The sequence below is a fragment of the Tachypleus tridentatus genome, chromosome 10, assembly GCF_004210375.1.
Source record: "Tachypleus tridentatus isolate NWPU-2018 chromosome 10, ASM421037v1, whole genome shotgun sequence".
In the NCBI taxonomy this organism is placed as follows: Eukaryota; Metazoa; Arthropoda; class Merostomata; order Xiphosura; family Limulidae; genus Tachypleus; species Tachypleus tridentatus.
In genome coordinates, this window is record NC_134834.1 from 113,338,320 (window position 1) to 113,350,260 (window position 11,941).

The 11,941-nt window shown below is 39.5% G+C and overlaps 5 non-coding genes across 5 annotated transcripts; all 5 read left to right on the forward strand.

The window, feature by feature from the left end:
* The first annotated feature begins 1,672 nt into the window (after nucleotides 1-1,672).
* LOC143231217 (5S ribosomal RNA) lies at nucleotides 1,673-1,791 on the forward strand. The gene has a single exon (XR_013016843.1). It is a non-coding gene; the product is annotated as a 5S ribosomal RNA (ribosomal RNA).
* Nucleotides 1,792-3,910: 2,119 nt separating this feature from the next.
* Nucleotides 3,911-4,029, forward strand: LOC143231218 (5S ribosomal RNA). The gene has a single exon (XR_013016844.1). It is a non-coding gene; the product is annotated as a 5S ribosomal RNA (ribosomal RNA).
* A 2,120-nt stretch (nucleotides 4,030-6,149) lies between these two features.
* Nucleotides 6,150-6,268, forward strand: LOC143231219 (5S ribosomal RNA). Its single transcript, XR_013016845.1, has one exon. It is a non-coding gene; the product is annotated as a 5S ribosomal RNA (ribosomal RNA).
* Nucleotides 6,269-8,384: 2,116 nt separating this feature from the next.
* Nucleotides 8,385-8,503, forward strand: LOC143231220 (5S ribosomal RNA). Its single transcript, XR_013016846.1, has one exon. It is a non-coding gene; the product is annotated as a 5S ribosomal RNA (ribosomal RNA).
* A 2,117-nt stretch (nucleotides 8,504-10,620) lies between these two features.
* LOC143231221 (5S ribosomal RNA) lies at nucleotides 10,621-10,739 on the forward strand. Its single transcript, XR_013016847.1, has one exon. It is a non-coding gene; the product is annotated as a 5S ribosomal RNA (ribosomal RNA).
* The last annotated feature ends 1,202 nt before the right edge of the window (nucleotides 10,740-11,941 follow it).

Below are 11,941 nucleotides of genomic sequence, written 5' to 3' on the forward strand. Positions count from 1 at the left end.
TTCCTGCGATCGTTCAAGAAAAGTAGCAGCTCTCTAAGCAGGTGGCGTGAGCCGCGTTCCATTTCACTTTAAACCAAACCCCTCCAATCAGACGTACATTGGAGAGAAAAGAAATAAACTATCTTAGCGGGTCGATCTTCGGAATGCACAAAGGGTGCGAAATCTACAAAACAGAAACTTCGTTAATGAGTAGATCCAGCCCACATCAATCTAAGGCAGTCTTATACAGATGGAATTTAAAACGTTTCCCTATTTCACAAAATTGTCTCGCTCGTGCACGTTTTGCCTAAGAAAAAGCAATTGTCGAGGCCCCTCCAATCAGACGTATATTGAAGAGAAAAGAAATAAACTATCTTCGCGGGTCGATCTTCGAATGCACAAAGGGTGCGAAATCTACAAAACATAAACTTCGTTAATGAGTAGATCCAGCCCACATCAATCTAAGGCAGTCTTATACAGATGGAATTTAAAACGTTTCCCTATTTCACAAAATTGTCTCGCTCGTGCACGTTTTGCCTAAGAAAAGCAATTGTCGAGGGATCTGTCTGCTACACAGAAAAGGCGATGCGACAAATATTTCGAGTTTCCTTACATAACGTTCGTTCGCTACGTTTTGTAAAATTACTTTGTCTAGAAATATAACCCAGCAGAGAGAGACTTCACTCGGAGACACCGACGATTGCACACCTTATTTATAAATCAAATATCTATTTTATATGTATGTACATTTGAAAATTAACTTTCCAATAACGACAAGAGTCTTTGCTATTGGGTATAAAACAAAATAGGTGAGTAGAAACAACAAGAAAAAAAAGTTACAAAACAGTAAAAGCAAAATTGAAAACATAGCAGTGAAAGCAAAACGCGAAGGAAACGTCTTCAGATAAGTAGGAACTCGGTACGTGGCACGCTTCCGACTCGCGAACGGTAGTAGCCGAGTGTGACAGGTGCTGTTCCTTTATTCATTCTGTTTCTATAACGTCAGAGAATTATTCCCAGTTTTGCAACGTACTTTCATTAATATCCATACACTTCTTTAGCGAGAGACAAAAGAGCGACTTCTGAGGCACTCCCACTAGACGGTAACCAGCGTTTAATACTATTTTGTTGTAGGGGAGAAGGAGGCGAGTACACACGACTTCTCCCGATGGAAACCAAAATACACGTTAATAAACACAGGTAAATTAATGTGTATAGCCAAATGACGAATAAAAGAAGGTGAATATTAAATAATTCTAATCCCGATGCAAGCTCGTGTTAAAATCTAAATTCTGCACACACATCTGTAAGTGATGGGATGTGGGCCTGTGTAACGAGAGTAAAATACCAGATTTTGCGAAAGTAGGTCCGAAAGAAATATAAAGAAGACATAAACACCAACATGTGACTAAAAGACGTTTGAGAAAAGTTCTCAGAGGCTAAATTGATCAATTTAAGTCAATGACACACACGCCTGTGAGCGACAGTTTCCATACCCCCGAAATGACACTCGTGTAGTTCCGGGGATGTGTAACGCAAACCAGAGTTATCAGGCTCCACTTTCCAGCGTCCTCCAGTAAAAGTGAATTCCTAAAGCATCTCTTATATTTCACAACTAGGAAATTTTGGGCTGCGACAACGATTTTCTTTTAGAGTAACACTTAAAACACCAAATAAGAAAGAAAATTAAACTGTCATCGTTCATACCACGTTGAAAGCGCCGGTTCTCGTCCGATCACCGAAGCTAAGCAACGGCGGGCCCGGTTAGTACTTGGGAGGGTGACCACCTGGGAATACCGGGTGATGATGACTTTTTTTTTTTTTTTTTTCACGTTGAAATTTGTAGGTCTCGCAAAGAGCTGATCGATACCTCTCACTTTTTTCACAATTTCTGATTTAAGAGATAAAAAATCCTTCCCGAAAGAGAGAAAGAAAGTGGTTGGCTCAATTGAAGTGCCTTAATACTAAGTGTTTATAATGGTAAACTGTTGGGAAAACATTTTGTTATAGGAACTAATCAACTTTTCCATCAACAAGTCAGTTGATAAAACACGCTTCGAAAACGAAGTTCAAACATTCATTTCCTGCGATCGTTCAAGAAAAGTAGCAGCTCTCTAAGCAGGTGGCGTTAGCCGCGTTCCATTTCAATTTAAACCAAACCCCTCCAATCAGACGTACATTGGAGAGAAAAGAAATAAACTATCTTAGCGGGTCGATCTTCGAATGCACAAAGGGTGCGAAATCTACAAAACAGAAACTTCGTTAATGAGTAGATCCAGCCCACATCAATCTAAGGCAGTCTTATACAGATGGAATTTAAAACGTTTCCCTATTTCACAAAATTGTCTCGCTCGTGCACGTTTTGCCTAAGAAAAGCAATTGTCGAGGGCTCTGTCTGCTACACAGAAAAGGCGATGCGACAAATATTTCGAGTTTCCTTACATAACGTTCGTTCGCTACGTTTTGTAAAATTACTTTGTCTAGAAATATCGTTGAAGAAAAGTAGCAGCTCTCTAAGCAGGTGGCGTGAGCCGCGTTCCATTTCACTTTAAACCAAACCCCTCCAATCAGACGTATATTGAAGAGAAAAGAAATAAACTATCTTCGCGGGTCGATCTTCGGAATGCACAAAGGGTGCGAAATCTACAAAACAGAAACTTCGTTAATGAGTAGATCCAGCCCACATCAATCTAAGGCAGTCTTATACAGATGGAATTTAAAACGTTTCCCTATTTCACAAAATTGTCTCGCTCGTGCACGTTTTGCCTAAGAAAAGCAATTGTCGAGGGATCTGTCTGCTACACAGAAAAGGCGATGCGACAAATATTTCGAGTTTCCTTACATAACGTTCGTTCGCTACGTTTTGTAAAATTACTTTGTCTAGAAATATAACCCAGCAGAGAGAGACTTCACTCGGAGACACCGACGATTGCACACCTTATTTATAAATCAAATATCTATTTTATATGTATGTACATTTGAAAATTAACTTTCCAATAACGACAAGAGTCTTTGCTATTGGGTATAAAACAAAATAGGTGAGTAGAAACAACAAGAAAAAAAAAGTTACAAAACAGTAAAAGCAAAATTGAAAACATAGCAGTGAAAGAAAAACGCGAAGGAAACGTCTTCAGATAAGTAGGAACTCGGTACGTGGCACGCTTCCGACTCGCGAACGGTAGTAGCCGAGTGTGACAGGTGCTGTTCCTTTATTCATTCTGTTTCTATAACGTCAGAGAATTATTCCCAGTTTTGCAACGTACTTTCATTAATATCCATACACTTCTTTAGCGAGAGACAAAAGAGCGACTTCTGAGGCACTCCCACTAGACGGTAACCAGCGTTTAATACTATTTTGTTGTAGGGGAGAAGAAGGCGAGTACACACGACTTCTCCCGATGGAAACCAAAATACACGTTAATAAACACAGGTAAATTAATGTGTATAGCCAAATGACGAATAAAAGAAGGTGAATATTAAATAATTCTAATCCCGATGCAAGCTCGTGTTAAAATCTAAATTCTGCACACACATCTGTAAGTGATGGGATGTGAGCCTGTGTAACGAGAGTAAAATACCAGATTTTGCGAAAGTAGGTCCGAAAGAAATATAAAGAAGACATAAACACCAACATGTGACTAAAAGACGTTTGAGAAAAGTTCTCAGAGGCTAAATTGATCAATTTAAGTGTTCCATGTCAATGACACACACGCCTGTGAGCGACAGTTTCCATACCCCCGTAATGACACTCGTGTTGTTCCGGGGATGTGTAACGCAAACCAGAGTTATCAGGCTCCACTTTCCAGCGTCCTCCAGTAAAAGTGAATTCCTAAAGCATCTCTTATATTTCACAACTAGGAAATTTTGGGCTGCGACAACGATTTTCTTTAGAGTAACACTTAAAACACCAAATAAGAAAGAAAATTAAACTGTCATCGTTCATACCACGTTGAAAGCGCCGGTTCTCGTCCGATCACCGAAGCTAAGCAACGGCGGGCCCGGTTAGTACTTGGGAGGGTGACCACCTGGGAATACCGGGTGATGATGACTTTTTTTTTTTTTTTTTTTTCACGTTGAAATTTGTAGGTCTCGCAAAGAGCTGATCGATACGTCTCTTTTTTTTCACAATTTCTGATTTAAGAGATAAAAAATCCTTCCCGAAAGAGAGAAAGAAAGTGGTTGACTCAATTGAAGTGCCTTAATACTGGGTGTTTATAATGGTAAACTGTTGGGAAAACATTTTTGTTATAGGAACTAATCAACTTTTCCATCAACAAGTCAGTTGATAAAACACGCTTCGAAAACGAAATTCAAACATTCATTTCCTGCGATCGTTCAAGAAAAGTAGCAGCTCTCTAAGCAGGTGGCGTTAGCCGCGTTCCATTTCAATTTAAACCAAACCCCTCCAATCAGACGTACATTGGAGAAAAGAAATAAACTATCTTAGCGGGTCGATCTTCGAATGCACAAAGGGTGCGAAATCTACAAAACAGAAACTTCGTTAATGAGTAGATCCAGCCCACATCAATCTAAGGCAGTCTTATACAGATGGAATTTAAAACGTTTCCCTATTTCACAAAATTGTCTCGCTCGTGCACGTTTTGCCTAAGAAAAAGCAATTGTCGAGGGCTCTGTCTGCTACACAGAAAAGGCGATGCGACAAATATTTCGAGTTTCCTTACATAACGTTCGTTCGCTACGTTTTGTAAAATTACTTTGTCTAGAAATATCGTTGAAGAAAAGTAGCAGCTCTCTAAGCAGGTGGCGTGAGCCGCGTTCCATTTCACTTTAAACGAAACCCCTCCAATCAGACGTATATTGAAGAGAAAAGAAATAAACTATCTTCGCGGGTCGATCTTCGGAATGCACAAAGGGTGCGAAATCTACAAAACATAAACTTCGTTAATGAGTAGATCCAGCCCACATCAATCTAAGGCAGTCTTATACAGATGGAATTTAAAACGTTTCCCTATTTCACAAAATTGTCTCGCTCGTGCACGTTTTGCCTAAGAAAAGCAATTGTCGAGGGATCTGTCTGCTACACAGAAAAGGCGATGCGACAAATATTTCGAGTTTCCTTACATAACGTTCGTTCGCTACGTTTTGTAAAATTACTTTGTCTAGAAATATAACCCAGCAGAGAGAGACTTTACTCGGAGACACCGACGATTGCACACCTTATTTATAAATCAAATATCTATTTTATATGTATGTACATTTGAAAATTAACTTTCCAATAACGACAAGAGTCTTTGCTATTGGGTATAAAACAAAATAGGTGAGTAGAAACAACAAGAAAAAAAAAGTTACAAAACAGTAAAAGCAAAATTGAAAACTTAGCAGTGAAAGAAAAACGCGAAGGAAACGTTTCAGATAAGTAGGAACTCGATACGTGGCACGCTTCCGACTCGCGAACGGTAGTAGCCGAGTGTGACAGGTGCTGTTCCTTTATTCATTCTGTTTCTATAACGTCAGAGAATTATTCCCAGTTTTGCAACGTACTTTCATTAATATCCATACACTTCTTTAGCGAGAGACAAAAGAGCGACTTCTGAGGCACTCCCACTAGACGGTAACCAGCGTTTAATACTATTTTGTTGTAGGGGAGAAGGAGGCGAGTACACACGACTTCTCCCGATGGAAACCAAAATACACGTTAATAAACACAGGTAAATTAATGTGTATAGCCAAATGACGAATAAAAGAAGGTGAATATTAAATAATTCTAATCCCGATGCAAGCTCGTGTTAAAATCTAAATTCTGCACACACATCTGTAAGTGATGGGATGTGAGCCTGTGTAACGAGAGTAAAATACCAGATTTTGCGAAAGTAGGTCCGAAAGAAATATAAAGAAGACATAAACACCAACATGTGACTAAAAGACGTTTGAGAAAAGTTCTCAGAGGCTAAATTGATCAATTTAAGTGTTCCATGTCAATGACACACACGCCTGTGAGCGACAGTTTCCATACCCCCGTAATGACACTCGTGTTGTTCCGGGGATGTGTAACGCAAACCAGAGTTATCAGGCTCCACTTTCCAGCGACCTCCAGTAAAAGTGAATTCCTAAAGCATCTCTTATATTTCACAGCTAGGAAATTTTGGGCTGCGACAACGATTTTCTTTTAGAGTAACACTTAAAACACCAAATAAGAAAGAAATTAAACTGTCATCGTTCATACCACGTTGAAAGCGCCGGTTCTCGTCCGATCACCGAAGCTAAGCAACGGCGGGCCCGGTTAGTACTTGGGAGGGTGACCACCTGGGAATACCGGGTGATGATGACTTTTTTTTTTTTTTTTTTCACGTTGAAATTTGTAGGTCTCGCAAAGAGCTGATCGATACGTCTCACTTTTTTTCACAATTTCTGATTTAAGAGATAAAAAATCCTTCCCGAAAGAGAGAAAGAAAGTGGTTGACTCAATTGAAGTGCCTTAATACTGGGTATTTATTATGGTAAACTGTTGGGAAAACATTTTTGTTATAGGAACTAATCAACTTTTCCATCAACAAGTCAGTTGATAAAACACGCTTCGAAAACGAAATTCAAACATTCATTTCCTGCGATCGTTCAAGAAAAGTAGCAGCTCTCTAAGCAGGTGGCGTTAGCCGCGTTCCATTTCAATTTAAACCAAACCCCTCAATCAGACGTACATTGGAGAAAAGAAATAAACTATCTTAGCGGGTCGATCTTCGGAATGCACAAAGGGTGCGAAATCTACAAAACAGAAACTTCGTTAATGAGTAGATCCAGCCCACATCAATCTAAGGCAGTCTTATACAGATGGAATTTAAAACGTTTCCCTATTTCACAAAATTGTCTCGCTCGTGCACGTTTTGCCTAAGAAAAGCAATTGTCGAGGGCTCTGTCTGCTACACAGAAAAGGCGATGCGACAAATATTTCGAGTTTCCTTACATAACGTTCGTTCGCTACGTTTTGTAAAATTACTTTGTCTAGAAATATCGTTGAAGAAAAGTAGCAGCTCTCTAAGCAGGTGGCGTGAGCCGCGTTCCATTTCACTTTAAACCAAACCCCTCCAATCAGACGTATATTGAAGAGAAAAGAAATAAACTATCTTCGCGGGTCGATCTTCGGAATGCACAAAGGGTGCGAAATCTACAAAACATAAACTTCGTTAATGAGTAGATCCAGCCCACATCAATCTAAGGCAGTCTTATACAGATGGAATTTAAAACGTTTCCCTATTTCACAAAATTGTCTCGCTCGTGCACGTTTTGCCTAAGAAAAGCAATTGTCGAGGGATCTGTCTGCTACACAGAAAAGGCGATGCGACAAATATTTCGAGTTTCCTTACATAACGTTCGTTCGCTACGTTTTGTAAAATTACTTTGTCTAGAAATATAACCCAGCAGAGAGAGACTTTACTCGGAGACACCGACGATTGCACACCTTATTTATAAATCAAATATCTATTTTATATGTACGTACATTTGAAAATTAACTTTCCAATAACGACAAGAGTCTTTGCTATTGGGTATAAAACAAAATAGGTGAGTAGAAACAACAAGAAAAAAAAGTTACAAAACAGTAAAAGCAAAATTGAAAACTTAGCAGTGAAAGAAAAACGCGAAGGAAACGTTTCAGATAAGTAGGAACTCGATACGTGGCACGCTTCCGACTCGCGAACGGTAGTAGCCGAGTGTGACAGGTGCTGTTCCTTTATTCATTCTGTTTCTATAACGTCAGAGAATTATTCCCAGTTTTGCAACGTACTTTCATTAATATCCATACACTTCTTTAGCGAGAGACAAAAGAGCGACTTCTGAGGCACTCCCACTAGACGGTAACCAGCGTTTAATACTATTTTGTCGTAGGGGAGACGAGGCGAGTACACACGACTTCTCCCGATGGAAACCAAAATACACGTTAATAAACACAGGTAAATTAATGTGTATAGCCAAATGACGAATAAAAGAAGGTGAATATTAAATAATTCTAATCCCGATGCAAGCTCGTGTTAAAATCTAAATTCTGCACACACATCTGTAAGTGATGGGATGTGAGCCTGTGTAACGAGAGTAAAATACCAGATTTTGCGAAAGTAGGTCCGAAAGAAATATAAAGAAGACATAAACACCAACATGTGACTAAAAGACGTTTGAGAAAAGTTCTCAGAGGCTAAATTGATCAATTTAAGTGTTCCATGTCAATGACACACACGCCTGTGAGCGACAGTTTCCATACCCCCGTAATGACACTCGTGTTGTTCCGGGGATGTGTAACGCAAACCAGAGTTATCAGGCTCCACTTTCCAGCGACCTCCAGTAAAAGTGAATTCCTAAAGCATCTCTTATATTTCACAGCTAGGAAATTTTGGGCTGCGACAACGATTTTCTTTTAGAGTAACACTTAAAACACCAAATAAGAAAAGAATTAAACTGTCATCGTTCATACCACGTTGAAAGCGCCGGTTCTCGTCCGATCACCGAAGCTAAGCAACGGCGGGCCCGGTTAGTACTTGGGAGGGTGACCACCTGGGAATACCGGGTGATGATGACTTTTTTTTTTTTTTTCACGTTGAAATTTGTAGGACTCGCAAAGAGCTGATCGATACGTCTCACTTTTTTCACAATTTCTGATTTAAGAGATAAAAAATCCTTCCCGAAAGAGAGAAAGAAAGTGGTTGACTCAATTGAAGTGCCTTAATACTGGGTATTTATTATGGTAAACTGTTGGGAAAACATTTTTGTTATAGGAACTAATCAACTTTTCCATCAACAAGTCAGTTGATAAAACACGCTTCGAAAACGAAATTCAAACATTCATTTCCTGCGATCGTTCAAGAAAAGTAGCAGCTCTCTAAGCAGGTGGCGTTAGCCGCGTTCCATTTCAATTTAAACCAAACCCCTCAATCAGACGTACATTGGAGAGAAAAGAAATAAACTATCTTAGCGGGTCGATCTTCGGAATGCACAAAGGGTGCGAAATCTACAAAACAGAAACTTCGTTAATGAGTAGATCCAGCCCACATCAATCTAAGGCAGTCTTATACAGATGGAATTTAAAACGTTTCCCTATTTCACAAAATTGTCTCGCTCGTGCACGTTTTGCCTAAGAAAAGCAATTGTCGAGGGCTCTGTCTGCTACACAGAAAAGGCGATGCGACAAATATTTCGAGTTTCCTTACATAACGTTCGTTCGCTACGTTTTGTAAAATTACTTTGTCTAGAAATATCGTTGAAGAAAAGTAGCAGCTCTCTAAGCAGGTGGCGTGAGCCGCGTTCCATTTCACTTTAAACCAAACCCCTCAATCAGACGTATATTGAAGAGAAAAGAAATAAACTATCTTCGCGGGTCGATCTTCGAATGCACAAAGGGTGCGAAATCTACAAAACATAAACTTCGTTAATGAGTAGATCCAGCCCACATCAATCTAAGGCAGTCTTATACAGATGGAATTTAAAACGTTTCCCTATTTCACAAAATTGTCTCGCTCGTGCACGTTTTGCCTAAGAAAAGCAATTGTCGAGGGATCTGTCTGCTACACAGAAAAGGCGATGCGACAAATATTTCGAGTTTCCTTACATAACGTTCGTTCGCTACGTTTTGTAAAATTACTTTGTCTAGAAATATAACCCAGCAGAGAGAGACTTTACTCGGAGACACCGACGATTGCACACCTTATTTATAAATCAAATATCTATTTTATATGTACGTACATTTGAAAATTAACTTTCCAATAACGACAAGAGTCTTTGCTATTGGGTATAAAACAAAATAGGTGAGTAGAAACAACAAGAAAAAAAAAGTTACAAAACAGTAAAAGCAAAATTGAAAACTTAGCAGTGAAAGAAAAACGCGAAGGAAACGTTTCAGATAAGTAGGAACTCGATACGTGGCACGCTTCCGACTCGCGAACGGTAGTAGCCGAGTGTGACAGGTGCTGTTCCTTTATTCATTCTGTTTCTATAACGTCAGAGAATTATTCCCAGTTTTTGCAACGTACTTTCATTAATATCCATACACTTCTTTAGCGAGAGACAAAAGAGCGACTTCTGAGGCACTCCCACTAGACGGTAACCAGCGTTTAATACTATTTTGTCGTAGGGGGGAGACGAAGGCGAGTACACACGACTTCTCCCGATGGAAACCAAAATACACGTTAATAAACACAGGTAAATTAATGTGTATAGCCAAATGACGAATAAAAGAAGGTGAATATTAAATAATTCTAATCCCGATGCAAGCTCGTGTTAAAATCTAAATTCTGCACACACATCTGTAAGTGATGGGATGTGAGCCTGTGTAACGAGAGTAAAATACCAGATTTTGCGAAAGTAGGTCCGAAAGAAATATAAAGAAGACATAAACACCAACATGTGACTAAAAGACGTTTGAGAAAAGTTCTCAGAGGCTAAATTGATCAATTTAAGTGTTCCATGTCAATGACACACACGCCTGTGAGCGACAGTTTCCATACCCCCGTAATGACACTCGTGTTGTTCCGGGGATGTGTAACGCAAACCAGAGTTATCAGGCTCCACTTTCCAGCGACCTCCAGTAAAAGTGAATTCCTAAAGCATCTCTTATATTTCACAGCAAGGAAATTTTGGGCTGCGACAACGATTTTCTTTTAGAGTAACACTTAAAACACCAAATAAGAAAAAAATTAAACTGTCATCGTTCATACCACGTTGAAAGCGCCGGTTCTCGTCCGATCACCGAAGCTAAGCAACGGCGGGCCCGGTTAGTACTTGGGAGGGTGACCACCTGGGAATACCGGGTGATGATGACTTTTTTTTTTTTTTTTTTTTTTCACGTTGAAATTTGTAGGTCTCGCAAAGAGCTGATCGATACGTCTCTTTTTTTTCACAATTTCTGATTTAAGAGATAAAAAATCCTTCCCGAAAGAGAGAAAGAAAGTGGTTGACTCAATTGAAGTGCCTTAATACTGGGTATTTATTATGGTAAACTGTTGGGAAAACATTTTTGTTATAGGAACTAATCAACTTTTCCATCAACAAGTCAGTTGATAAAACACGCTTCGAAAACGAAATTCAAACATTCATTTCCTGCGATCGTTCAAGAAAAGTAGCAGCTCTCTAAGCAGGTGGCGTTAGCCGCGTTCCATTTCAATTTAAACCAAACCCCTCCAATCAGACGTACATTGGAGAGAAAAGAAATAAACTATCTTAGCGGGTCGATCTTCGGAATGCACAAAGGGTGCGAAATCTACAAAACAGAAACTTCGTTAATGAGTAGATCCAGCCCACATCAATCTAAGGCAGTCTTATACAGATGGAATTTAAAACGTTTCCCTATTTCACAAAATTGTCTCGCTCGTGCACGCTTTGCCTAAGAAAAGCAATTGTCGAGGGCTCTGTCTGCTACACAGAAAAGGCGATGCGACAAATATTTCGAGTTTCCTTACATAACGTTCGTTCGCTACGTTTTGTAAAATTACTTTGTCTAGAAATATAACCCAGCAGAGAGAGACTTTACTCGGAGACACCGACGATTGCACACCTTATTTATAAATCAAATATCTATTTTATATGTACGTACATTTGAAAATTAACTTTCCAATAACGACAAGAGTCTTTGCTATTGGGTATAAAACAAAATAGGTGAGTAGAAACAACAAGAAAAAAAAGTTACAAAACAGTAAAAGCAAAATTGAAAACTTAGCAGTGAAAGAAAAACGCGAAGGAAACGTTTCAGATAAGTAGGAACTCGATACGTGGCACGCTTCCGACTCGCGAACGGTAGTAGCCGAGTGTGACAGGTGCTGTTCCTTTATTCATTCTGTTTCTATAACGTCAGAGAATTATTCCCAGTTTTTGCAACGTACTTTCATTAATATCCATACACTTCTTTAGCGAGAGACAAAAGAGCGACTTCTGAGGCACTCCCACTAGACGGTAACCAGCGTTTAATACTATTTTGTCGTAGGGGGAGACGAAGGCGAGTACACACGACTTCTCCCGATGGAAACCA